General features: G+C 46.2%; 2 long non-coding RNA genes across 2 annotated transcripts in view; one reads left to right on the top strand and one right to left on the bottom strand.

Moving 5' to 3' along the window:
* The window catches only part of LOC147015276 (uncharacterized), a 121,490-nt gene extending 110,706 nt beyond the window's left edge, over window positions 1–10,784 (top strand). Inside the window, exons 6-7 of the long non-coding RNA XR_015050268.1 lie at window positions 2,401–2,451; window positions 9,284–10,784. This is a non-coding gene — a long non-coding RNA (uncharacterized LOC147015276). The remainder of the gene's footprint in view (window positions 1–2,400; window positions 2,452–9,283) is intronic.
* A 1,601-nt stretch (window positions 10,785–12,385) lies between these two features.
* Window positions 12,386–12,821, bottom strand: part of LOC147015275 (uncharacterized) — a 55,694-nt gene continuing 55,258 nt past the window's right edge. Inside the window, exon 3 of the long non-coding RNA XR_015050104.1 lies at window positions 12,386–12,821. This exon is cut by the window's right edge and continues 316 nt beyond it. This is a non-coding gene — a long non-coding RNA (uncharacterized LOC147015275).

The raw sequence follows: 12,821 nt of genomic DNA, 5'->3' as shown, positions 1-12,821 counted from the left end.
CGGTCAGGTCAGGGCGGTCGGTCAGAGTGTCAGTGTCAGTCGGCGGTTCATGGTCTTCTGCCCGTCTGGGTCTTTGAGAAGCGGTCCGTAGAGCGACCTGCTCGTTGGAGCTTGCAGTCGGTGGAAAGTCTGGGCGTCACGGAGGGGACGCGGACTGGAGGCGCCGCTCTGCCAGCTGTGTCGCGCGGACCTGCGCGTTCGTGCAAGGAGCGTCGGAGAGAGCTCGCCCACCATCGCACCACGAGGATGCAGGTAACCTGCAACGGTCTCGTGGTATTCGTTTGGTTTGCCAAGTCCCACGCCATAAAGGCCCACGAGCCATGTCTGGCGCCCTTGTCTTTTGAGGGTGGCCTTTTCTTTTGCTTTCAAATGAATGTTGGTGGCGCCGTGTCTTGTGAAGTAAAACTGTTAAGTGGCTGAACATAAATTGCTTATAGTCGGTTGTAGTGCTTTCGCTTTATTTGCTTCCATACCTGCATGATTGACTGTATATGTGCATGTGTAAATAAATGTGTTGTGTGAATGTAACCCGTTCGTCGTGTCTTTTTCCCCTATTGGAACGCCATATTGCATCTCGGAATATTAGTTGGGTTTTAAGTACCCGTTAAATAGAATCGGATCCGGCGAGGTCGGGCGATAATACCCGCTCGGTTATCACTGCAGAACGGAACGGACCGCTTGGGCGGTTCGTGTCCAAGCCGACCTGCGCCGAGGTACGGTCTCCTGGTAGGCTACCCGCGCGGGTACTTAGGTATATCGAGATTCGGCGATTGACCCTATTCTGCGCGGGTAGAAAATTTTTTCGGCCGTGGTGGGGTTGAAGACCCACCCGTGACAGGGTTCCGGCGTTGTTCCGGAAGGTCACGCCTGAATTGTCCGTCCGGTGGGCGAGCGGCTACTATTAGTGGAAAGCGACCGTTCGCACGCCGGCGGGCGCGAATTCGTAACAATATCTTGACCCAGCTATAAACTGTCATCCCGGTGTTTTACAGACAGGGTGATTCATCAATGTGTGGGTCATCTCTCAAATGGACATTAAACTTTACATCACATCTGCCAGCATTCCCCACCCCTCCACTTTTCACTCCTCTCACTCCTCTCACCCATCTCTCTCCCTCTCTCTCCCCTCCTCTCTTCTTCCCTCACCCATCTCTCTCACCCTCTCCCCTCTCCCGCTCCCACTCCCCTCCCTCTCACACTCATCCCCCTTTGTCCCACCCTCCCCCTCTCTCCAACCCCTCACCCTCTCTCCCACCCTCCCCCTCTCTCACCCACCCCTTTCCTACTCTCCTCCTGCCCCCACTCCTCCTCATCTGTTCAGGGGACTGTCAAGGACTAACGGTTTCGTTTTGAATTTAAAACGGCTTCCCCATAGTGGAGTATGTACAAATCAGATTCGGAGTGAGCCGATCAGAGGGGTACAAAGGTTGCTGCATATGCGAACATGCATGCAGGCAGGCCTTTGTCAGTGAGATAGAACGGGTTTTAAATGCTTCCGTCCAGTTTGATATCGAACCCGGTGGTTAAAAAGAACATGTTGCCGTTTTGGGCGCATTTTATCACCCTTCCTTTCCCTTCCCCTCCGCTCCCTGCCCTCCCATCCCTTCTCCTCACACCACATTCCCTTCCTCTAATGCTGCCTCCCTTCCGCTCACACCGCATTCCCTTCCCCTTATGCTGCTTTCCCTTCCCATCATGCTGCCTTCCCTCCCCTTCCCCTTAAGTTTACCTCCTCCCAAACCCCCTCCCCTCTCCACCCCCCATGGATATATCTGGGAAGTCTCCACCTGCTGTAGTAACCTGTGGTTTTAACGTACTGTTTTAACAGACCACATTTCGTTCAATCCTGTAGTACCCCCCCCTCCACTTTCTCCACAAGTCCCACCCACTACCAAACGCAAGTCGAGAATGCCTCCCCTTCTGCTTACTTCCTCCCAAACCCCTCCCCCTCTCCACTCTACCCCATCCTCCTCGCCCCCCCCGCAGTGCATAGCGACATTTGGAGAGGCGTTGTTCCCCCCACCACTCCCATCCTCCCTTCTTAGCTCCCACCCTCCTCATTCCCTCCTAGCTCCCCACCCCTCCTCTCCCCCTCCCTCCTCTCTCTTTCTCCCTCCCATCTGTCCTCTCTCCCTCCCCTCTATGCCTCCCCTCCTTCCACTCTCCCTCCATCCCCCTTTCTCCCCCTCCCCTGAATATCCCCATCAGTGAGGAGACGGGTTTTATTTGCTGGTGCGCATACGAACTGTGCTTCCCCATTGTCTCGGACCGCTCATCTGTACTTGATGTTTTTTTTTTCAATTCATCTATTTTCACTTGTTTTCTTTCATTTATTTATATTTTCATTACTGGATGTTGTCCAACGATTCTGTGATTTTTTTTTCCCCTCCACTGTACCAGCTTCAATGTCCATCGGCACGCAAACTTTCAGCTTTCTACGCCACCCAGAAGGTACTGATCTTTAATATCGGTCAATGAGTCAGTGAGGTAGTTGGTGCTAAGAAAGAGCTTTATATATATATATATATATATATATATATATATATATATATATATATATATATATATATATATAAAATACTAGTGGGGTGTGCTTACACATTATGTAAGCATACGAAACGTGCTTCTCCATTGTCTTGGGTGCTTCCCCATTGTCTCGGGTCACTCACCTGCATTTGATTTTTCATTTATTTATTGTCATTTATTTATATCTTCATATACGAATGCTTTCTGATGGTTCTGTTATTTTTCCTGTTGTATCGGCTTTGATGTCCGTTGGCAAACAAAATTACTGTGCTTCCCCATTGTCTTGGGTGCTTCCCCATTGTCTCGGGTTGCTCACTTGCATTTTTTTTTCATTAATTTATATTTTAATTTATGGATGTTGTCTGATGATTCCGTCTGATGATTCTTTCTACGTCACCCGGAAGGTACCAATCTTACACACACACACACACACACACACACACACACACACACACACACACACACACACACACACACACACACACGCACACACACAGTGACCTGAGACAATGGGAAAGCACAGTTCGTCTACTTTCACAATGCTTAGGCACACTGCGCTAGTATATGCATACATATAGATATCTGTAATTCCAGCAGTGTGTGTGTGTGTGTGTGTGTGTGTGTGTGTGTGTGTGTGTGTGTGTGTGTGTGTGTGTGTCACCGCCATTTCTCGACAACCACTGGTCCGATCTTATTGAAACTTGCCAGGTATATTGCTGGGGACCTGAGGATGTGCCTTTTCAAGGTTTGATATTAATCGGACAAGTCCTTCCCAAGTTATGGCCATTTATTTACCAACCAATGACAAGACACGTTGCTGTGCCATTTAATTACCAACCAATGACATGACACGTAGCTGCGTAGACGTGGCTGCGTAGGCCGGTGCGCGGCTGGCCGACAATGACGTCATGGGCCGTGCCGGTTACATGGCAGCGAATGTCATGGCAAGCAAAGACAGGGAGGTAAACTTGATTTTAATTTGGATTTTAATAATTCCCGCTGTGTGTGTGTGTGTGTGTGTGTGTGTGTGTGTGTGTGTGTGTGTGTGTGTGTGTGTGTGTGTGTGTGTGTGTGTGTGTGTGTGTGACCGCTGTTTCTCGACAACCACTGGTCCGACCTAATTGAAACTTGCCAGGTGTATTGCTGGGGACCTGAGGATGTGCCTTTTCAAGGTTTGATATTAATCGGATAAGTGCTTCCCAAGTTATGGCCATTTATTTACCAACCAATGATATGACACGTTGCTGCGTAGGCGTGGCTGCGTAAGCCGCTGCGTGGCCGGCCGACGATGACGTCACGGGCCGTGCCGGTTACATGGCAGCGAATGTCATGGCAAGCAAGGACAGGGAGGTAAACTTGATTTTAATTTGGATTTTAATTAACTCTGTGTGTGGAAGTGTGGTTGTCACGAGAACATGAGAGCGAAAGAACGGCCTGTGTGGTTGTCATTTCTGGCTCGCGGTTTGAAAGTTTTTTTTTGTTTGTTTTTTTTTGCACGTACGGCCACGCACGTATGGCCATGCACGTACGGGCATGTGAGAGCGAAGGAACCGCCTGTGTGGTTGTTGTTTCTGCCACGCGGTTTGAAAGTTTTTTTGTTGTTGTTTGCATGTACGGCCACGCACGTACGGCCACGCACGTACAGCCACGCACGTACTCGTACTAATAAATGTCAGTGTGTGTGTCTCCTCCAGGACTCCAAAACCATGATACCGAGCAGCCTGAAACTTTGCATGCATACTAAGAAACTCCAAGCAAGTGTATGACTGATAATTATTAATTGGGTGTTTGGGTTAATTAAAACACCCCTTTTTAAGATAATTAATGGTCTTATTTAATTATATCCTTCACCAGGCGCATCCTTGGTCACCGCTCTCTATGGGGTGTTAAGGCGTATCTTAGGTAACTTCGCTGGGGTCTGAATCCGCCATGTTTTTTGGCCTGCTCAACCATTCCCCAACCTAGAATAGGCCGCAACGATTTTTTCACTTTCCTCATTTATATTATTGAATGCCTGTTCATCAGAGCTACAAATTACTGGGAACATTGCAATGCTTATAAACGCCCGGAGACGGCAGTTTTCGTGGCTTTATTTTATTTCCGCACATGCCATAACCTTAAGAATCTCTTAAACTAAGCTGAATTCCAAAATGTAAGCTCCAGAATCGAACTTGCAAGCAGTTTCGATTCCTAAAATAGTGTTCATTTGTCCAATTCGGACATATTTGACATTTCGGGTGCATTCTTCCATTATACGACCTGTCACTTTGGCATAGATAAATACAAATAAAAGGTAAACGTTTCGTTTTTAAAAGTTTCTTCATCCGTTTCATGGATTGCGTCGTGAAGCCACTTGGCATGCGTTCTTCAAGCTTCAATCAATGGTCGTACCATGGTTCGATACCAGAGGTAGGAAGGCAAAATAAATTATATGATCACTATGAGAAAAATACATTTCAGTTGTGAAGTGATGAATCGCCACATCATGGTAGGAAAGCCGAGAGGTATGCATGCTTGCTCTGTGTAGCTTGGATTCGAATCCCGACACAGCTATGAACAGTCATCCCGGTGTTTCACAGAAAGGGTGATTCTTTATAAAAGTTATATAGTTTCTCTTTGTGAATTCCAAAGCAAAATATATTTGACTGGCGAGGTACCTGACCATGCTATGTAAGGGAGGGTCTGGACAGCCGGTTCGTGAAAGACTTGGGCAAAAAATGACCAAACTACAAATGTCGAATCTGTGAATGTCATGGGTGGCACCCCTCACATTCTGTAACTCGATCTCTCTATATTTTAATTCCAATCTCAAATTAACACTATACCATGAATATAACAGAATACAATATTACAAACACTCGTGAGGTAAACGAAGAGAAACGCCATTCTGAGGTTACATCAGGATCGAGAACAGCTTCGTACGGATTGAAAGTCAAAATCATGATTGTGTTGAGGTATTTATGAAACCTCCCACCCATGTTAGGACACTGGCTGGGACCCAAAAACGTTCCACAGAAGGTTTGACAGGGCTAGCCCAAAAACTGAGGGAGTAGTTCAACGTCAGATGCACGACACACTCATGCTTTATATTTTTTAGGTAACAACCGATTTCTGAGCCGTTCTCTTTATTAACATGTTTTCTGAATTACAGAATGAAATTTTTTTCCACCCGACACATGATGTGTGTGTGTGTGTGTGTGTGTGTGTGTGTGTGTGTGTGTGTGTGTGTGTGTGTGTGTGTGTGTGTGTGTGTGTGTGTGTGTGTGTGTGTGTGTGTGTGCGCAGTTGCGTGTGCGCGCGTGTTGTTCATAAAGTATAACATGTTCTTTCTGCTAACTCCTGTACCCCCACCCCTCTCTTCCTTTGTCCCATTCTTGCTCCACCCCCTCCTAATACAGTGCTGCACCCTCCTCCCACACCTCTGTCTCTCCCCCCCACCCCCCATCCCTTTCCTTCCCCTATCTTTCTGTCTCTCTGTCTCCGGACGTGTCTGGACGGTGGTTATGCCCAGACAGTGGTTATCTCAGCATGTGTCCAGATGGTGGTTATCTCCATGTGTGTTGATATGGTGGTTATGTCTGTACGGTGGTTATCTCCGGACATGTCTGGATGGTGGTTATGTCAGGATGGTGGTTATCTCTGGACATTCCTCAACGGTGGTTATGTCTGGATGTTGGTTATCTCCGGACAGTGGTTATGTCCAGACGGACCATGCCCCCACAGTGCCTTACCTTGCCCTCCCCTCACAGTGCCTTCCCTTCCCCCCCCCTCACGCTGCCTTCCCTTCCCCCCATGCTGCCTTCCCTTCCCCCCATGCTGCCTTCCCTTCCCCTCATGCTGCCTTCCCTTCCCACCATGCTGCCTTCCCTTCCTCTCACGCTGCCTTCCCTTCCTCTCACGCTGCCTTCCCTCCCTCTCACATTGCTTCCTCCCCTGAAATTGGGTGTTTGGGGTAATTTAAACACCCCTTTTGAAGATAATTGACGGCCTTATTTAAATGTTTTTTTATTTTATATATATATATTTTTGTATGCATTGTCGAGGCTCACATAAGAGCTAACACACAGAACATATAACAAAGGGAGCAGGAGACAAGAGAGGCAGGAGAGGGAAGCACAAACCAGTATGAAACAGAAACATCAGGAGATCTGTGGAAGGGAGAGGGATGGGGTGGGGTATACAGGGTAAACAAGATGGACACGACAGGGACTTTCAGGAAGGAAAGCTCAAAATTTGAAAGAGTTGGGTATGGGGTGGATTAACGGGAGTAGAAAAGATCATGGTATTGGATAGGGGAAGATATGAGATGATGGTGAACAGCTGTTTTGAAGACCTGGAGGGAAGAGTGGGATTGAAGAGAGTGGGAGTTTGTTCCAGAGGTGTAGAAAAAGAGAAATGAAAGAGTGAAGGTGGGCAGTAATTCTTGACTTTGGCAGTTTTACCAGAAGGGGGTTGCTGGTGGACCTTGAGCGCCTTGCAAAAATATGGGGGAAACAAATTACAGACAGAGTATGGGGGGTGGGCGAGGGAGGCAAGGCCACAGAGGAGACAGTAGATGACATAAAGATCACCGACCTGCCTACTGTGAGAGATTGAGAGACCAAAAGACTCAGCCTCATCGCGGGAGATACCAATGATCTTAAAAGCCTTGGTTTCCACAGCGTGAAGCTGAGAAAGGTGTGAGGCGGGAGCACCAGTCCAGAGGGGAGAGCAGGACTCCATCAGGCTGTGGATGAAAGCTTTGTATGTTTACGAGCTCCGGTGTGCCAAGGAAGGACTGTGCATGATGGAGGATGCCCAGTCGGTGACTGGCTTTGGAGACCAGGTTGGAAATGTGGCTTTTGCAGGAAAGATCATGGCAGACAGTGAGACCTGTAAGCTTGAATGAAAGGACTTCTTCAAGAGGATTGTTGAGAAAGTAGATTGGGGGTGGGGGAGGGGGGAGGTTTCTAGACAGTCCTTTTGGAGAGACAAAGTGAGAGTGAGATTTGTCAGCATTGAAAGACATGTTTCAAGTGTTGGATCAGGGAGGTTTCCAGATGGTCCTATTGGAGAGACATAGTGAGAGTGAGATTTGGCAGGATTGAAAGACATGTTCCAATTGTTGGATCAGCTTGTGATTTTTATCCAGGTCTGCAGAGAGTGAAGAGGCTGCTGCCTGCTGATCTGAGGGATGACACATGGTACGGCAGAGGGTAGAGTCATCAGAAAAGAGATAAAGAGGATTTTCCAGAGAGATCATTTATGAAAACCAGAAAAATAACAGGGCCCAGAACACTGCCTTGAGGAACTCCAGCCTGGACAGGAAGAGGAAATGACAGAATTCAATTCAGAGCCACACGGTGACAGTGACAGGAGAGGAAGTCTGCGAACCACGAGTGGAGATTGCCTTGGATACCATAGGAAGAAAGTTTGGTGAGAAGGTCAGGGTGCCAGACCGTATCGAAAGCACATGATATGTCTCGGGAGATGGCTCTGATTTCATGTCTGGCATTGAGGATATCCACCAATTTTTGGAGAGCAGAAGCAGCATGTCCAGGGAAGAGTGACCTGGTCTGAATCCAAATTGATGGTCAGAAATCAAGCCATTGGAGAAGAGGAAAGATTTAATGTTGGAAGCAATGATCGATTTCATGATCTTGCTGATGATTTGGAGAAGGCTGATTGGTCTGCAGTTACAGAGATCTGTTTTTGTACCTTTTTTATGCAGAGCGGAAATGTTTGCTAATTTCCAAGCAGATGGCAGATGACCTTGAGCAAATGAGAGGGTGAATAGAACAGAGAGAGGGGTGAGCAAGAGCAGCAAAACAGGTTTTTAGGATACGTGAGCTGATGCCGTCTGGACCAGTTGCAGAATCAGAGTCGAGGTTTGATGGCAATATCTTCACCTTGTCGGGAGAAAAAGACAGAATCCAGGAACAGCTGGGTAGAACAGCGGAAACTAATGTTTAGCAAGGCGTCATCCTTGGTCATCCATTTGTCAACTTGCTGGGGTTTTAATTCTCCATTTTGTTCAGCCTATTCAAACATGCCTTGATTTGGAAACACGATCTACTCTCACAGACGAATTAAAGTATATCATCAAAATAATACATGTGATTTGACAATCGCATCTTGTGGACAAATCAAGTGTCAAAATCTGGAGTGAAATCTGAAAATTTTAACAAATTTTTCATTTTTATAACTTAGTTTATTTATTTAAGCAAAGCATTAAACGTAACTTTTTCTACTGTTCAGACAATTATATTGAGTGATGTAAAGATGAAGGAATGTGTAGAAAGTGTAACTTCATTGAGTGCAAAGCCATGCTCTCTAACCTGCTTTTACAAACCATGACAATACAGTCCACAGGGGTCCTTTTTTTCGGCCATTATGTATGCAGATTTATTTTTACCGTTTTGTGCGATCTGCTTTCATGACAAAATATAAATGTAAATATACTATTATAGTTGCTGCAATATATTAATGGAAACTAGTTTCTGCAAGCAAAGAGGTACTTTTTTGGTGCTGCAAGTGTCCAGTGGAAAAATTTTTTTTGCTTTACACCGTTTTGTGCGATCTACTTTTATGACAATATATTAATATAAATACGAGTATAATAATGGTTGCTGCAATATACTAATAATCGGCATTTGCTGAAAACGAAGAGGTGCGCAGACAGAGAGCCCACATGGACGTGATACAAATGGGTACAAATGATACTTTCCATGGGGTTTGTGCATGCCTGCATGCTTGGTTACGTGTGTGCGGTGCGCAGGTTTTGTGAGCGCGCGATTTGAACTCTAATTCGTACCCAGGTGTGTGGCACTGTGGAGGAGGTTATGCAGCTGTCTCGCAAACCATGAGCTTCTGCAGTCGGCGGTGCAGTGCGGGTGTGAGGACATCAATGCACGTGTGCGAGTGAAAGGATGAGTATATCGTATCGCAGGTGTACAATGTATATACACAGTTAGCATGGACTGCGAGGAGGATGGAGGAACACTGTTTTTTGTGGGGGGGGAGGGTAGGCATGCATGCAGGCAGGCGTTTGCCAAGTTGAAAGCATGGGTTTAAATTTATAAATGCTCCTGCCTGGTTTTATATTGGATACGGCTGTTAAAAAGAAAACGTTGCTGTGAGGGCATGTTTTATCACCCTGGTAACACCCTGGATGGTCTTTGAACGTTCTTGCATGCTCGTACTGGTTGCGTCCTTGTTCCCAAGTTCTTTCCTCGGATCGCCAGGGGGACATGCCGTTTGATGCGATCAGCCAATTTTTGGGTTGTGCGTCCCACGTACCGAGCTGCACATCGGCACTTAAACTCATATATATTGTTACGGTTGTGGAAATTCGCAAACCACCATTCAGATTCCCCAGAGATCAGTTATTTCGATAAGTGTGTGTTCCAGGATAGATTTCCCCACCGATGTATAAAGGGAATTATTCGTGTGCCGGGCTGTGAATCTTTGAGTTAGCCATTATTCTGTTCTATCTTTTATTTCAAACAAACATCATCTCCACAACCACGCCATCTCCACAAACACCGCCAAAGGACCCACATTCTCCACGACCGTTACAAAAAGTATTCTCCGAAGAAAAACCCGATCACTCCTGGGATTGCCCCGGCGCGCCAGGAAGGGGGTGGGGGAGCGCATCGGAGGGAATAAAAAGGCACATTGGAACGCAGAGAAGAAGAAGAGAATTCTCCCCTGCCATGCAGGAGGTTCGTGGTGGTTCAGTGGTGGTTCGTGGTGGTTTTTTGGTGGTTCAGTGGTGGTTAGTAGTGGTTCGTTGGTCGCTGGTTGTCGTGGAGCAGCCAGTTGGAGTTGTGGAGTCTTGGAGCAGCCAGCGGAGTCTGAAGTGGAGAGTCGGGTGCGTCGCGAGGCCTGACTAACCAAGCCCCCATTCAAGCCGCTCACGCAGCTGCTCGAGCCGCAAAACTGCTCAAGCGACTGGCGCATTGGCAGCGTATCAGACCAAACCGAAGACCACCGAGTCGCCACCAAGGGGCCCAAGGTAACCAGCCCGGCCTCTCAGAGCCCTTCGGTCATCCCGGCTCTGGGGAATATTAAAGGCTTACGAGCCCGTGTCTTTTCTTTCTTGGATTTTTGTATGAAAGTCTGTGGTGCCTTGTCTCTAAGTAGAATTGTGATTAAGTATGTGCTTGTACATTATCGTATAGGACTTGGCTGTAGGCTTTTGCTCGTGTCTTGTCCCCTATCCCCATTCATTGACTGCATGCCTACTGTAAATAAATGCCCAATTGTTTGAATGTCAACCTGCTCGTTGCGTCACTTTCTGTATTGACGGCCACAGCACGTATCGGGAATTAACTGGCTTTTAAAGCCACTTAAAGTAAATCTGGTCCGACGGGACTTGGCGATATCAAACCGCTCGGCTTCGCATAGGGAACGAGCATGCTTAAGCGGCTCGTTTTCGTACAAGTCCCGTCGAGGTGTAAACTCTCAGTATTTCTGTCCACGCGAATAGTTAGGTCAATCGACAATTCGGCGATCGACCCTGTAGTGTGTGGACAGAGTATTGACTGGTTTATGATGCATCAAGGCATCCGTGGCTGGATTTTGGGGTTGGTCCGGAAAGTCACGACTGGATTGTCGCCTTTGGTGGGCGCGCGACCGCGATTGGGCTGAAGCGGCCATTCCGCACGCCGAACACGGCAGAAAACCACAACAATATCTTTGCTGACTTGTGAGGTGGGAAGCACATCCTTGTTGACTGACGTAAGCAGACGTCATTTGAAAGAATTTGAAAGATTTGATATTTGAAAGAAACTTGATACTGCACACTACAGGAGAATGGTGAATAAGTTGGCCCTAAAATTTTTGCGCTATCGTGTACCGTTTTGGCTGTATTTCGGGAACATACATACATACATACATATATACATACTTACATACATACATACAAGATGAGAGTTTTAGTAATATATAGAAGACAGATGAAGCAGTTTAAGGTACAATAATCTCCGATACACATTGATCACTGTGGCAAGCCTCAATCCCCTCTCTCTTCAATCAAAGAAGTTTCCACAAAACATTGACCATAGGCAAAGTGGGTGACCCATCTTTTGTCCAATTCAAATTCCCAATGAAAAAGATTCTGTTTTCGTACACTCTCGAGTCACAATTATATGAATCACAGCACTGTGTTGTACACAGGTGCTTAAATAAAGTTGTTCACTGCACTGCATGGCAATAAAGTCATGCATGTCCATTGTCTGTCGTGTCGGCCTTTTGTCGTAAAACCATTCAGAAAACTTCAAACTTATGTCAATATATTTGGATGGGTTGTAAAGTAAAACATATATTCTGTGCTTTACCAACCGGTAGCAATAGTTGACTGATAATTAACGGAATGTTCCACATTAAAGTTTCTCAATGTGTAGCAGTTGTTACATCTTCACAGCAGGGTGACAGTATAGTGCATAGGCAGAGTGCACCTATCCTGAGACCGTGGCTACTGTCTCTCTGATTAACCATTAAGCTGGGTGTCCCATCTCCTTGCATTGGTTGGTGGATGTTAAAGATCTCACAGCCAGCTGGGAAAATTATTTTGATGAAGAGAAGGTGAGCCACCACATTAGATAATCATTTTAATAGGAGGGTCTCTAATTTCATAGTATTCCAGTATTCCATCGTTCTAATATATGTCCCTTCATGTCCTCGTCTTTGTTTAGATTACGGTATTTCAAAAATGACGATCTCTTTAAAAGGTCGAAATTGTATCATATTTTGATTTACTTCCTTTTCCTCCAAGCTTCAGCCACCTCCCCTTATGAACCACACCTTTGTCTGATGCTTCTTGTCCTTTATTCATTCTCTTTGATCACCATTGTTCTCTCATAAATATTGGGTACGATTGTCTGGTAGAAGAGTAGATTTCTGGGTAAGGAATGTGTTGGGTTTGCTATTGCCTCCTAGTTGAAGCCCAAATCATGAGCTTAAAATTTGCCCAGAAAAGGGTTGGCACGACAACAAAATACATGGAAATACAGACAAATTTAATGCAGGAGGAGGCCTTTTGGCCCATCATGGCTATGGTACATCAACACTATATTTATTCATTCTATCAGTTTGTTGACTCATTGTCTCTGTTTGGGAGGGGGAAAAGAGTAGTGATGAGAACAATGTGATAGGAACAGGGATACGACTCTTTTAGATATGTATTGTGGTACAAGTATTCAAAAAGTTACACGAACGAGATACTCAAAGTAGTACAAGAAGTCGACAATACACAAGCCTGAGCAAGCCGTCAGTCACTGATACTGTACAAGTGTAAAATAAGATTAAAAACT

This window comes from Eptatretus burgeri, chromosome 12 (genome assembly GCF_056783735.1).
Source record: "Eptatretus burgeri isolate ZD-2024b chromosome 12, Ebu_testis_v1, whole genome shotgun sequence".
Taxonomy (NCBI): Eukaryota; Metazoa; Chordata; class Myxini; order Myxiniformes; family Myxinidae; genus Eptatretus; species Eptatretus burgeri.
Note: the sequence above shows the minus strand (reverse complement) of the source record. Positions and strands in the feature narration are given on the sequence as shown.